Here is a 12,073-nt window from a genome sequence, read left to right on the forward strand (position 1 = left end):
CTCTCGTGTCTGGTTTTCAATTCGTAAAACTGGATTTGAAGGTATGGGTTGGTTCGAATGAGGGATGGGTTGATGGAGGTGGGTTGATGAGGACAAGGACAAGGGATGGGTCAGCAGAAGACGAGGACAAGGGATGGGTCGGCGGAGTAGCTTGCATGCGACGGCGAGGCCATATGTCGAGGGGTGGTTCTAGGCATCACCGGCGAGGATGGGTTTGAATAAGGACGGCGATCTAACCAGCAAGGATGTGCTTGGGTTGTCTTCAGGTAGAGTGTGCTTGAGCTTTCTCTCTTCCAATGTGTAGTCCGTAAATTCGTTGAAGGTAAAATGCAAGCGTAAATGATTTCACAGCTTTAGGGGGTTGTTTTACAGTCAACGTGTATTTGAATTTCCATTTTGTTAGGTTCTAAGACTTTAGGAACTAAATGTATTAAAATTTCAATATGTAATGTGTTGGCAAACCATGATCAAAACTTAGAGTCTAGATTTAGGCTGCTCAAAGTGTGTTTATTTGTAAAGTTGGAATCAAGTGAATTGCAGGATTTATTGGCTAAATCTGCAAGGCTCGATCGATCGAACCTCATGCAAATTAATTTTTTGCAGATTTTTCCAACTCAGCCCAAGCTCGGTTTGACGTGTAGGGTTTTATATTTTACTCCAAGTATAAAAGGAAAAACCCTAACCACGTTTTAGTTATTGTTGATATGCTGTGTGTTGAATCTCTTGTGAGATCTAGAGGTGTTTACCTTCATACACATTTAGGGTTATCAAGATTCATGTCAAGAACTTAGTAATCATTTCAGTTGCTACATAAAGAATTTAAAGAAGATTTGAAACCTTTGAGTGGGGAGTCTCAAAGTCACAAGTGGGAGTACTTGTGGTTGCGGTGGATCAAAGAAAGAAATAGTCCGTGGACTCGGATCTATCACGTGGTCGTGGTAATAAGTTTTCTACACGAAGTAGCAATAGGATGTTAGTGGTCTAAGTCTTATCGTAAAAACTTCAATTCTTTCATAGTGAATCTATTTTACCTTGAGTATATATAGGTTAAATCCTCCCCAGGTTTTTTACTGATTTGGTTTCCCTGGGTTATCATATCATTGTGTTATTTACTTTTCCACATTATTTACATAATATGAGTTGAATGTGTTAACCTAGATCTGAATAATTTATCTAAGTAATCACTTGGCTAAATAATAGGTTAAACAACTTGTGTTTTAAGGGGTCTAAAAACGTACAAGTGGTATCAAAGCGGGTTAGCTCTTGTATTTAGATCTTTTGATCTAAGAGTTGATCTTTGACCCCTGTTGTCATGGAACACGATTACTCTTTTGTGATCCCACCTCACTTTGATGCATAGAAAATAAGTCAATTAATGATGTTAATGGTAATGGATTTGATGGTGAACTCTTTTCTATAGAGATTGCATATCTTGCCAAGAACTTTAGAAACTTTCTTAGGAACAACAACAGAAGGACAAGAGGTAAAAACAATGCTGAACCTAGGAATTTTAAGAGGAATGAACCCACTAAAGTGAATGATACTGATAAATCTAAAGAAAAAGTAAGTCAAACTTCTAATAGTTTCATGGGTCAACAATGTTTTGGTTGTCAAGGGTATGGTCATGTGAAATCAGAATGTCCTACATTCTTGAGATCAAAGGGTAAAACTATGGCTGTAATCCTTAGTGATGACGAAGTTTCTGATCATGAGTCTGGTAGTGATGAGGATGGGAACTTCATTGCTTTCATAGTGATGTACATGAAATATATACAATAAAGTACTCACATATCTACATATTTAGCCTTACTTTTATGTTATTTTGTGACTAATTATATAATATCTTTTTGTTGTAGGTAACAAGGGCTTTACATGCAAAGTGGGGCTAGGCCAATTGAATCAAGCCAACTTACATCCAGCTAGGCATGAATTCAAGAAAAGACCAACCCAATTAAATCCAAATCCAATTCGGATTAGGATTCCAGCCTGCACATCAGTTAGTATTTTTAGCATAACTTTCTGGTAAGATGTCCAATCTAGATGATTCAAGTTGGGCTGGAACTTTAACTTAAAGGGCTACAACTTTGTAGTTTACCAAAAGTCCAAATTCTGACGTTAAATGGGCCAAAACTGTCGGTTAAGTGAAGTCTAAAAATCTGGGATTTTCTCCAAACGGGAATTCAACTTGTAATAGGATTCCTTGACCTATTTAAGGGCTCTTTAGGGCAAAATTCAGGGGGGAGGAGGCTAGTGCTAGGGCTGAGGGCTGAATGTATAGAGAGTGCGGTTACTTCTTTGGTTTTCTTCCATGACAGTTAATTTTATTTTATTTGTCTAGTTTAATGTTTAGTATTTTATTTTTGTGTTTTCTTTCAATTACTATGAGTAGCTAAATTTATAATTAGGGTTGAGGATGAAACCTTGTTAAGGATTATTAATAATATTTATGTGATTTGATTTTTCCCACAATAGTTGTTCTTTAATAATTTAAATTGTTCTTGCTTCATATCAATTGACTAAGATGAGATTCTAGATATGAGTTCAATCATGTTTTTCTCATGATTTAGGATTTGTCTTAATTAATTGAATGCTTGGTTTATTAATTATTGATTATAAAATTAGATATCACTTGTGATTTGTCTGTCAATGGATACAATTTATTATTTGATTTTTAGAATTGGATATATTTTGTGATTTGTTTGGCTACGGATATAATTAATGATTTGATTTTATACTTAAGAACCGAAGAAGAACATGCTTTTGATTTTTAAAATAAGGATTTTAATGATGATATTTTCCATGATAGCAAGATTGATTTCTAGATTATCATGCAGTGGTTGGGAAAAATTAATGATCATAAATATATGCTGATATGATTTACAAGGCGGATTCCAAAACCTTAATTCCTTTCTCTTGATTGTTTACATCTTTTTATTGTTTTATATCTTTTGCTTAGTTTAACTATTTGCTTAATTTTATTATTTGTTTAGTATATTTAATTGCAAAAAAAACCATTTTTTATTAAACTAGATAAGGATTAGTTTGGTTAAGGTTTAGTTAATTTTCCTACGTTTATTCAAGTCTCTGTGGGTTCGACCTCATTCTTGTCCAACTATACTTCAGTACGGTTCGTACACTTGCGAGTACTTTAAAATTTCACAACACATTGCTACTACTATAGTTGATGAAAGTGTTGAGGTTGATGAGAACCCTTCTGATAGGGAACTCTCTGAGAATGCTGATTTGCAAGAAACCTATAATAAGTTTTGCAAGGTTGCTGCAAAGGATGCTATGAATGTTGACATAGGTTTGAAGAAAATTGCTTCTCTTGAACTTGATAAGAAAAATTTGCTGTTGAAATCATTGTTATGAATACCATTTCGGTGTCCGTTCCAGTTTGTCTATTAGAATGGAATATTTCGGTACCGGCCTATTTCGGCGTACCATTTTAGACCGTTTCGAAATTGCCACTTTATATATATATATATATTAGTAATTAATAAAAAAATTGTTATTACTCATTGTTATTCTTAAGCCAAATTTTATAAATATAATATCATCATTTAATGAATGTAATATAGTGTTTTAAAATAAATATTACTATAATAATAAAGTGATTAGATTGATTATTTTAAAATTCAAATTTAGGTATTTTTGTAAATAAACATGTTAATATTTATAAAATAGGAAGCTTCTTGGAAGCCCCCTTTTCACCTTTTCACCTAATCCCATTCCATCATCCACGTGCATTCCTTTCACCTTCTCCTCCACTCTTTCTTCTTCGTTTTATATTCCCATCAGTTACTTACACCTACAGAAGTACTTCTTGGAAAGTTTTAGAAACCCAAACCAGAAGTTTAAGTGCAGGACTGAAGAAGAAAGTTTCAAACGCAGCTAAAATTTGAGGTTCCTCCACAACTGCTCTAAATTTCTGTTCTCTTTTTCTTCCTTTGTTTTTTTTTTTTTTTTTCAAATCATTTGGTAGCTTCATAGCAGATCTGATTTGAACTTCTTCAGGCGATCAGTGCTAGGTGGAAACATGCTGTGCTGATGGGTTTGTTAGTTTAAGTTTTTTTTCTTTTTTTTTCTTTTTTTTTTCTTTTTTGGTGGCTAAGAACTAGTAAATTTCGGCCGAAATTGACCGGAATCTACCAGAATGACCCGAAACTGGCTGGAATTGGACCCGAGGTGGAATGGGTGGTATTACCGTTCCGGATTACATCCCGGTACGAAATATTCCGACCATTCCGGCTGGAACAGAACGAATTTAATAACATTGGTTGTAATTGTTTGATGCTAATGAATTGATTAATAAGGTGAAGACTGAAAACATGCTATTGCTCGATAAAGTTAAGAATTTGGAACTAGAATTATCTGTTGCAAGAGAACAAACAAATAGGTCTGCTAGTTCTAAACTCAAACACATGTTGAGTATTCAGAAGTCTTCCTTAGACAAAACTAGTCTAGGTTTTGAAGATAGCATTTCTGTGTCTGAAACTCATTCCACAAACTTTGTTTCTTCTTCTAAGCCCCCCAAGAGTAGATTGTCAAACCAGTAGAAGTCACACCACCTCCTAGGAAGATTAGGGTTGATCTTAAAGAGTCTAAGCCCAAGAATCCTCCTCTTCCTAAGGATAAGTTGCATGATAGATCTTTATGGGTTTGCCATTTTTGTGGAAAGACTGGACATATTTGTCCAAACTGTTTCAAGTTACAAGCTGCAAAGCGAGTAAATAAGCCAAAAGTACCTTTGCTTCAAGCACAAGATCCTATGGTACTTATTGGTGAGTTGATAAAAGCGTTAAACCTTTATACCAATTGTTGGGAGCGGTTTTTTGCGCGTAGCCACGTGTCTTTGGAGGTGTGACTTTGCTAGGCCTGGATTTTTTTGGGGGAGTTTAACCTGGAACTCAACATTGGGCCACATAGACCAATGGCTTCTAGTGTATTTTTTAAGCCTGCAAAATAGATAAAACCCAAAGTCTTAGAATCATGCTAATGGTGGAAATAAATAAATAATATGCTTAGCATGATAGCTTTAATTAAATGGTGAATTGATGCATTATTATTATGTATATTAAGTGATGTCCAATATTAGAAAATAATTAATTAGATATCAAATGTCCAATAATGGGATGAGTCCAATAGTCCATGTCTAGTTGCGGTTCATGGTTCATGTTCAACATAATAAGGTATGTCCGGCAATAGTCCATGTCCAAATAATATATGTCCAATGGTAGTTCATTTCAAAAAATAATATGTGTCCAATGGCGGTTCATGTCCAAATAATATATGTGCGTTGGTGGTAGATCAATTTATTAATATATATGTCCATTATTAAGGAAGTGTTAGTGAAATCATGTTCATTAAATAGTGAGAAGATATTAAAATAACTTGCATCCAGCGGTAAAATGATAATGAATAAAATATACTTAATAATATAAAATTGAGGATAAAACATAATGACTTATCTTCATATTTTGCAGCTCCAACCGTAACATCAGTGGAATTAACATTTCAGCAACTTTCATATTTTGCAGCTCCAGCCGTAACATCAGTGGACTTAGCATTTCAGTAACATGGTGAAGTGAATCCTCTTATGGTGACTTCATGTTTGAAAGGGAAAAATGGGTGCAACTAGAGGGAGAGAAAGCATGTCCAGCCGTGTGCATTGGTTGGTTAAGTTTGTCCCCTTAATCATGCACTTAAATGATTTTCCTCATGTAATACTCTTTTAGTTTTTAGTCAAACATGAGTGATATTTTCCTTCATAAGAAGGGATTTTAATTTCATTAGTATTAGATATGTATATCTTCAATGAGAATGACTCTAATATGAAGTCTTTGTGCCTTTAAAGAGAAAGGCCTTAGTACTGATGTTCATATGCCTTCTATGAGAAAGGGCTTTTGTAATGTGTTCTTGAAAGAGTGCTTGATGTGTTTTAAGATGTGTGGAGATGGTAAGAAATATATATATATATATATATATATATATTGTGAGATATGGTGTTTGTAATATGCATAGGAATTATATGTAGATACTTTGTTGGACATGGATCTTGTATATGTTTACTTTGTGAAACATGGAGTTTAAAGATATATGAGAAGTGTGTATGGGTATTTTGTGAGGAATGTGTTTGTAAAACATACGGAAGTGTGAGATAGATAGTATGAAGGTTAAATATAGTAAATACATGAGATTATTTGTGTTATGGGTTATGTTGCTTTCTAAGAAGGGAGATTTTGTGTGAGAAATAAAGAATGAGATGGAGATGTGTTTTAGGCAGCAAAAATGATGAAGTTTCAGTATAATGAAGTGTGGGAAAAATGGGTAATGGATAATGGTGTGGTATGATAGGTGTGATGTAATGGTGTTATCTAAGAAGAGATATCTTTGTAAGGGAGATGGAGAAGTATGGAGGAGTTTAGAGGTCTGTGTAGCAAGGTGAATGAAATTTAAGAATATTGAAGATGAGAGAGGGATGGATGGTGCCCCCTTTAATGTGTAGCTTGGTCCTCTTTTTATAGAGCCAAAAATGTAACTAGATCAGCACTTAGTTGAAGGGAAAATTAGCAAATAAGGAAAAATCCTTGGCAAAGTAAGTGGTTTCATTGATGAGACTTTGTTTTTTAGCCAAAAGAAGAAAGCTAAAGACTTTAAGGATGATGTTATAGTTGTAACAGCTGTCAATCACAGCTGTTACAGTTGAAAGATGTCATCCAAATGACACCTTGCTTGGAGGAAAAAATATTTGGCATTAAAGTCATGGTTTGGCTAAAAAAGGCAAGATAATCTTTATGGGATCCTCTTGTTTCTTTGGGTATGACAGCCAGCTGCTAGGATTAGGTATTAATGGGCAAATGACATCATTTTAGGACATGTGTCAACCTGCTGGAGCTGTTTCTGTAGAAGTTGTTTTCTACTTCTGCTGGAGCTGTTTGCTGCTTCTGCCGGAGCTGTTTGCAGCTTCCACTGGAGCTACTGTTGGTATTTTCGGCTAAGTTTCCTCTCTTGGAAAAAATTATATGTTTAGTCCATATATAATTTTGATAAGTAATAGACTACTTGGTTGATTTTTGATGAAGTTTTAGAGATGTAAATATGGTCTTTTTGTATTTTAACCAAATCTTGGAGAGTAAAGAAAGCATTTAATGCTAGATATGAGATACTAATATATATTTAACCATGTGCTTGGAATTGATTTATATGAAAATAATAATATAATTAATATGGAATGATATAATTATATTTTAAAACTTATATTATATAATGGACATTAATTTTTATGTAAAGAGCATGGGGAGCTTTATCATTTTAAGTGTTATGTTATATAAGAGGCTTACCAAATGTTACCTGTTGCACACTAACCCATTAGAGTTCAGGGAATTGGGGAAGACATGCCAAGCAATATGCTTTCCTTTATCAAGTTTGAACCACTAGAGTTTTACTGAACATACTTTTTGGCCTTCCAAACCACAACTCCCAAAATTCCCCCGATGAGACTCATAAGCTTGGATCATGAGCCAAAAATGAGATGTTGTGCCATGAGCTCAAACTATGGGCCTTGATGAGATTATATCGCCATGAGTTTTGGACCATGGGTTTCGGCATCATTTTTGTGAATATGGACTCTTTTGGGCTTTAAAATAGATTCTCCCAAAATCCATGATAGTGTTGATGTAGTGCGGGTTGCCAATGAAATGAAGTCATATGGTGTGAAAATTTTGTCCTCAACACCAATCTTGGAGTTGCTCATCATTCTAATATGAACAATAACTCCAATGCTAGAATTGCATCTAAAAGGTTTTGGATGCAAAAGGCTCAATCTAATTGAGTCTTTCTGACATGGTTCTTATACTTCATCTCTCTACTCTTTGTGACCATTCTTCTTTGCTATTTTTGTTTTTGTTTTTTGTTTTTTTAGGATTTGCATTGCATAACATTCATGCATTTCATGATATGTTGTTTTTGTTATTCTTTTCAAAAAAATAAAAAATAAAAAAGGAAGAAAGAAGGAAAAATGTGTTTTGCATTATCTCTCTTGGACTTGTAATCAAGGTTGGTCATATTATCTTTACATAATATGCTTGTGTACCTTGTTTAGTTTGGATGAGCTTATTTTATTGCACTTTGCTAGTTTTAGCTATGTAGTGCATGTTGTGTGGGAGTTGTTTATAGTTTTTGATTACCTTATCTTAATCTTGAAGTTACATGCCTTTGATTGTGTGGACTTGAACTTAAGGAGAAAGGCATAAATAACTATCTCACCACTGTTTTCTAGCCAATCATGAATACCTTAGTGCATATCATAAGATTTTGTGCTTAAGAAAGTGTAGCACATGCACAAAAAGAACATAAGGTGTAGCCTCGGATTAATACTAAAATTTAGGGCTGTCCAACCCACCCGGCCACTTGCCCAACCCGCCCAAACTGCCCGTACCCGACCTGCTTCCACTCGATCTGACTGCTCCAATGGTCGGATGTGGGTCCTGAGCTCCAAAACCCGACGCCGGTGGGTCGATTTCGAGTCCCCTCCTTCAAAACCCGTGAAACCAGACCTGCCCGAAGAGCATGAACATTCTGGTGAATTCTCCAGCTTTTCGATGAGATTTCAGCTTGATTTTGCAGATTTCGTCAACCAAAACAATCAGATTTGGCATAAATACATCAGATCCGGCGATTCTTAGCACGATTTGAGGGAAAAATCATCGGATTTGACGAAATCTCTGCCAGATCCAGCTAGATCTCACTAGATCTTGGCCAGATTAGGCGAGATCTTGCCGATTTTCAATGGTTTCCAACAGGTTTCAGCTTCCACCAAAACCGATCCCACCCGACGGACATCCGACCCGCGAAACCCGACCCTCTTAATGGGTCGGTTGCGGGTTGGATTCTTGTAGACTCGATCTCTTACGAGTCGGTTGTGGGTTGGGCACAAACCCAACTTGCCCGACCCATGGACAACCCTACTAAAATTGGTGTGTACATTACTTGACTAATCTCATAATTTCAAATAAAATAAAATTGGTATGTACATTATGAGGCAAAACAAGAAACTTACATGATTGCAAACTTGTTTTCTAGGAGATATGAGAGTTATATGATGTAACTCTTTAGGTGATAGTCTCTTTCAAACTTATGTGATGAATTTTGTAGAAATTACGATTGATTACTATCTACTTATCACCTCACATGTATCTCAAGCTATTACTAGTTGTACACACTACACAAGTTATTCTTTACTAAACTTAGTACATGATATTGTGTGAGATCATGTTGTGGCCATCCAAGATTAAAAATTCCTTGATTTTAATGCAAAATGTGTTTAGTATTTGAGTGTTTGAGGAGAAATTGATTCAAAAATGTGTTTTTGCAAGATCTAGGTTGAATTCATGTGTTTTTGGAAAACTTTTAAACTCAAATTCATGCATTTCATTCATGAAATATGATGTTTTGAGTCGTTTCTGCATTAACTTGCTCTGTTTTTCAAAAAAATTCACTTTTCCAGATTTTTTATCAATCGAAGCTGTTGCTCGACCGATCGAAAATGCAATAAAAATTTTGGTTACAATCTGCTTCACTCGATCAGTGCTCAATTGATGCTGGATCGATCGAATATGTTTTTCGATCGATCGAAGCTAATTTTCGACCAATCAAAAATTGGTCAGTGAGTGTTTTAAAAACTATTTTCTCATGTGTTCTTCACACATTCTAAAACTTTTCAAACACTCTTTTGACTGTTCTTCTTTGACTGATCCAATCTAAACCAAATTTGTTGTTTTCTTCCTCCAATTTCTCAAAGGTTTTTGTCTTCTAGTGCTTGTAAGTCACTTTTACCCTTTCTTTTTCAATTTATTCACATTTTTCATGCATTTTCATGCATTTTTTTTTTTTGAAAATTTTGAACCTAGGAATTTTGGGATTTTTGTTCAAATCAGTTGTTTTTATTCAATTTTGTTTAATGGGATTTTGTCCTTAGATGTTATTAACATGATTCCCACGCATTAATTTGATTAATTTTGTGATTTGGGAAAATTTTGAAATTCTAGGGTTTGAAAGTTTAAGAAATTGGAGATTTTGTTCAATTGGGCTAAAATTGATGAAATTGACTTGTTTTTTGATTTATTATGTCATTATATGATGTTATCTAACTAGTGTAATGATAAATTGATCAATTTGTTGGGATTTTTGAAATTGGGTTTTTCAAATTTTGGGGTTTTTGATCTAAAACTCTGTGTTCAAGTCAATTGATGGTTTATGAAGAAAATTTGAACAAATGTCAATGCATTAGAGCATGCATCATATGTGCATTCATTACATGCATCATATAGATTGTTATTTATTGAGTTTTTTGTGTTCTAACTCTCTTTAATGCAGTCTGCCCCTGTGTTTTCTTTTTGTTTATGTTTTCCTTTTTGTCTACTCTCTTAGCATCATGGTTAGGAAAACTAGAGCGAATAAGAAATCCACCACCACCTTTACCCCTGTTTTTGAGAGTGATAGGTTCAAAACCAAGAAAAACCAAGAAACCTATGAGAAGCTTAATATCTATAGGACGGTTTGGGCTAAGCGCAACCTTGACTCTCAAAGTTCCTCCTAATCGCCGAATCTAACTCATCTAGAATGAGTTAGATTCGGCGATTAGGAGGAACTTTGAGAGTCAAGGTTGGTTACCTCTTTTAGATGTACAGCATCCTCCTCCTGCTGCCTTGATCAAAGAGTTTTATTCGAACCTATTTGTCCACTCCGATGATTCCAACACTTAGGTTGTGAGGAGTTGGATAAAGGGTGAAGAGTATGTCATTACACCCCAGGTGGTGGCCTCTGCTCTTGGTGTACCTTTGGTACAGCAGCCTATGTATCCTTACACTGAGACCCCTTCGCTTGACGATATTATGTCCTTACTCACTGGTACTACCATTAGATGGGGTACTAATCCTCGGATCACCTCCCATAAGCTTACTGAGCTCAATTATATGTTTTTCCGAATATCTTGTCATTCCATTTGGCCTATCTCTCATTTACACACTATTCCTCTTGAGAGATGTGCGTTTTTGTACACTCTCGTCACTAATGCTCCTATGAGTTTTCCTACTCTTTTCATTCATTCTTTGATTGAGGTTCATAGGAGTAGTGCTAAATCGCATTGTCTTTTCTTTCCTGTTTTCATTCATTGGAATTTATTAGACTTAGGTTTAGAGGATTTTCCTGCATCCGAGCCTGTCCATATTATTGCTCCTATAGTTGCCACCTTCCTTAGGCAAAGAGCGGCTCAGATGAAAGTTAGCTCTAAACGCCCTAGAGTAGAGTCTTCCACAGGGGATGCATTTCAGCCTCCTTCTTCAGGTGACCCCATTGTTGAGGAGTATTTTGATTCCACCTGTTGATCCTCCACCTTCTTCTTCGAGTGATTCATCCATTCAGAGTATGCTGGATACTCTCATGACCGTTTAGGTGGTGCATGGACAAATTTTGTTAGATGTGCTCACGGAGCTTCAGGCTTTGCGTGCTGATTTGGCTGGTGCTCCACGGTCTTCTCCACCACCTCCTTTTGATGATGAGTCTTGATTGCCCTTTGGCAATTTGTCACAAAAATGGGGAGTACATATTGTGCATGCATGGACTTTGGGGGAGTTTTGGAGCTACTTTAGATTGTATCTAAGAGCTTTTTATGTATATGTTTTTGGCTTGTGATGTATTTATTGTTTATGAGTTGTATACTTGTATATGTTAGGGGGAGACACTTTCTTTTATAGTTTACGTTATATTGTTTCTTGTTTCACATATGATACATTGGTTATTGATTTATATTATGAGGTTTTTTATGATATATGTCTTTTATTTTCTGTTTTGTGAAATCAAGAATTTACTTTTGTTTTACTTGTATTTTCCACACATGCTTTTATGTGTTTGTTGAGTGTTTCAGGAATATACAGGTTTATTCAGTTGTGCTGCTGTCTACACTGGCAACTAATAGATAATAGTTAGGTTGAATAATTTTTGGGCATGTTTAATGTTTAATGGGCTGTTTGTAACTTTGAGCATTTCAGTTTTGTGGTGTGTTTTGTTACAG

Source organism: Quercus lobata, chromosome 3 (genome assembly GCF_001633185.2).
Source record: "Quercus lobata isolate SW786 chromosome 3, ValleyOak3.0 Primary Assembly, whole genome shotgun sequence".
Lineage (NCBI taxonomy): Eukaryota > Viridiplantae > Streptophyta > Magnoliopsida > Fagales > Fagaceae > Quercus > Quercus lobata.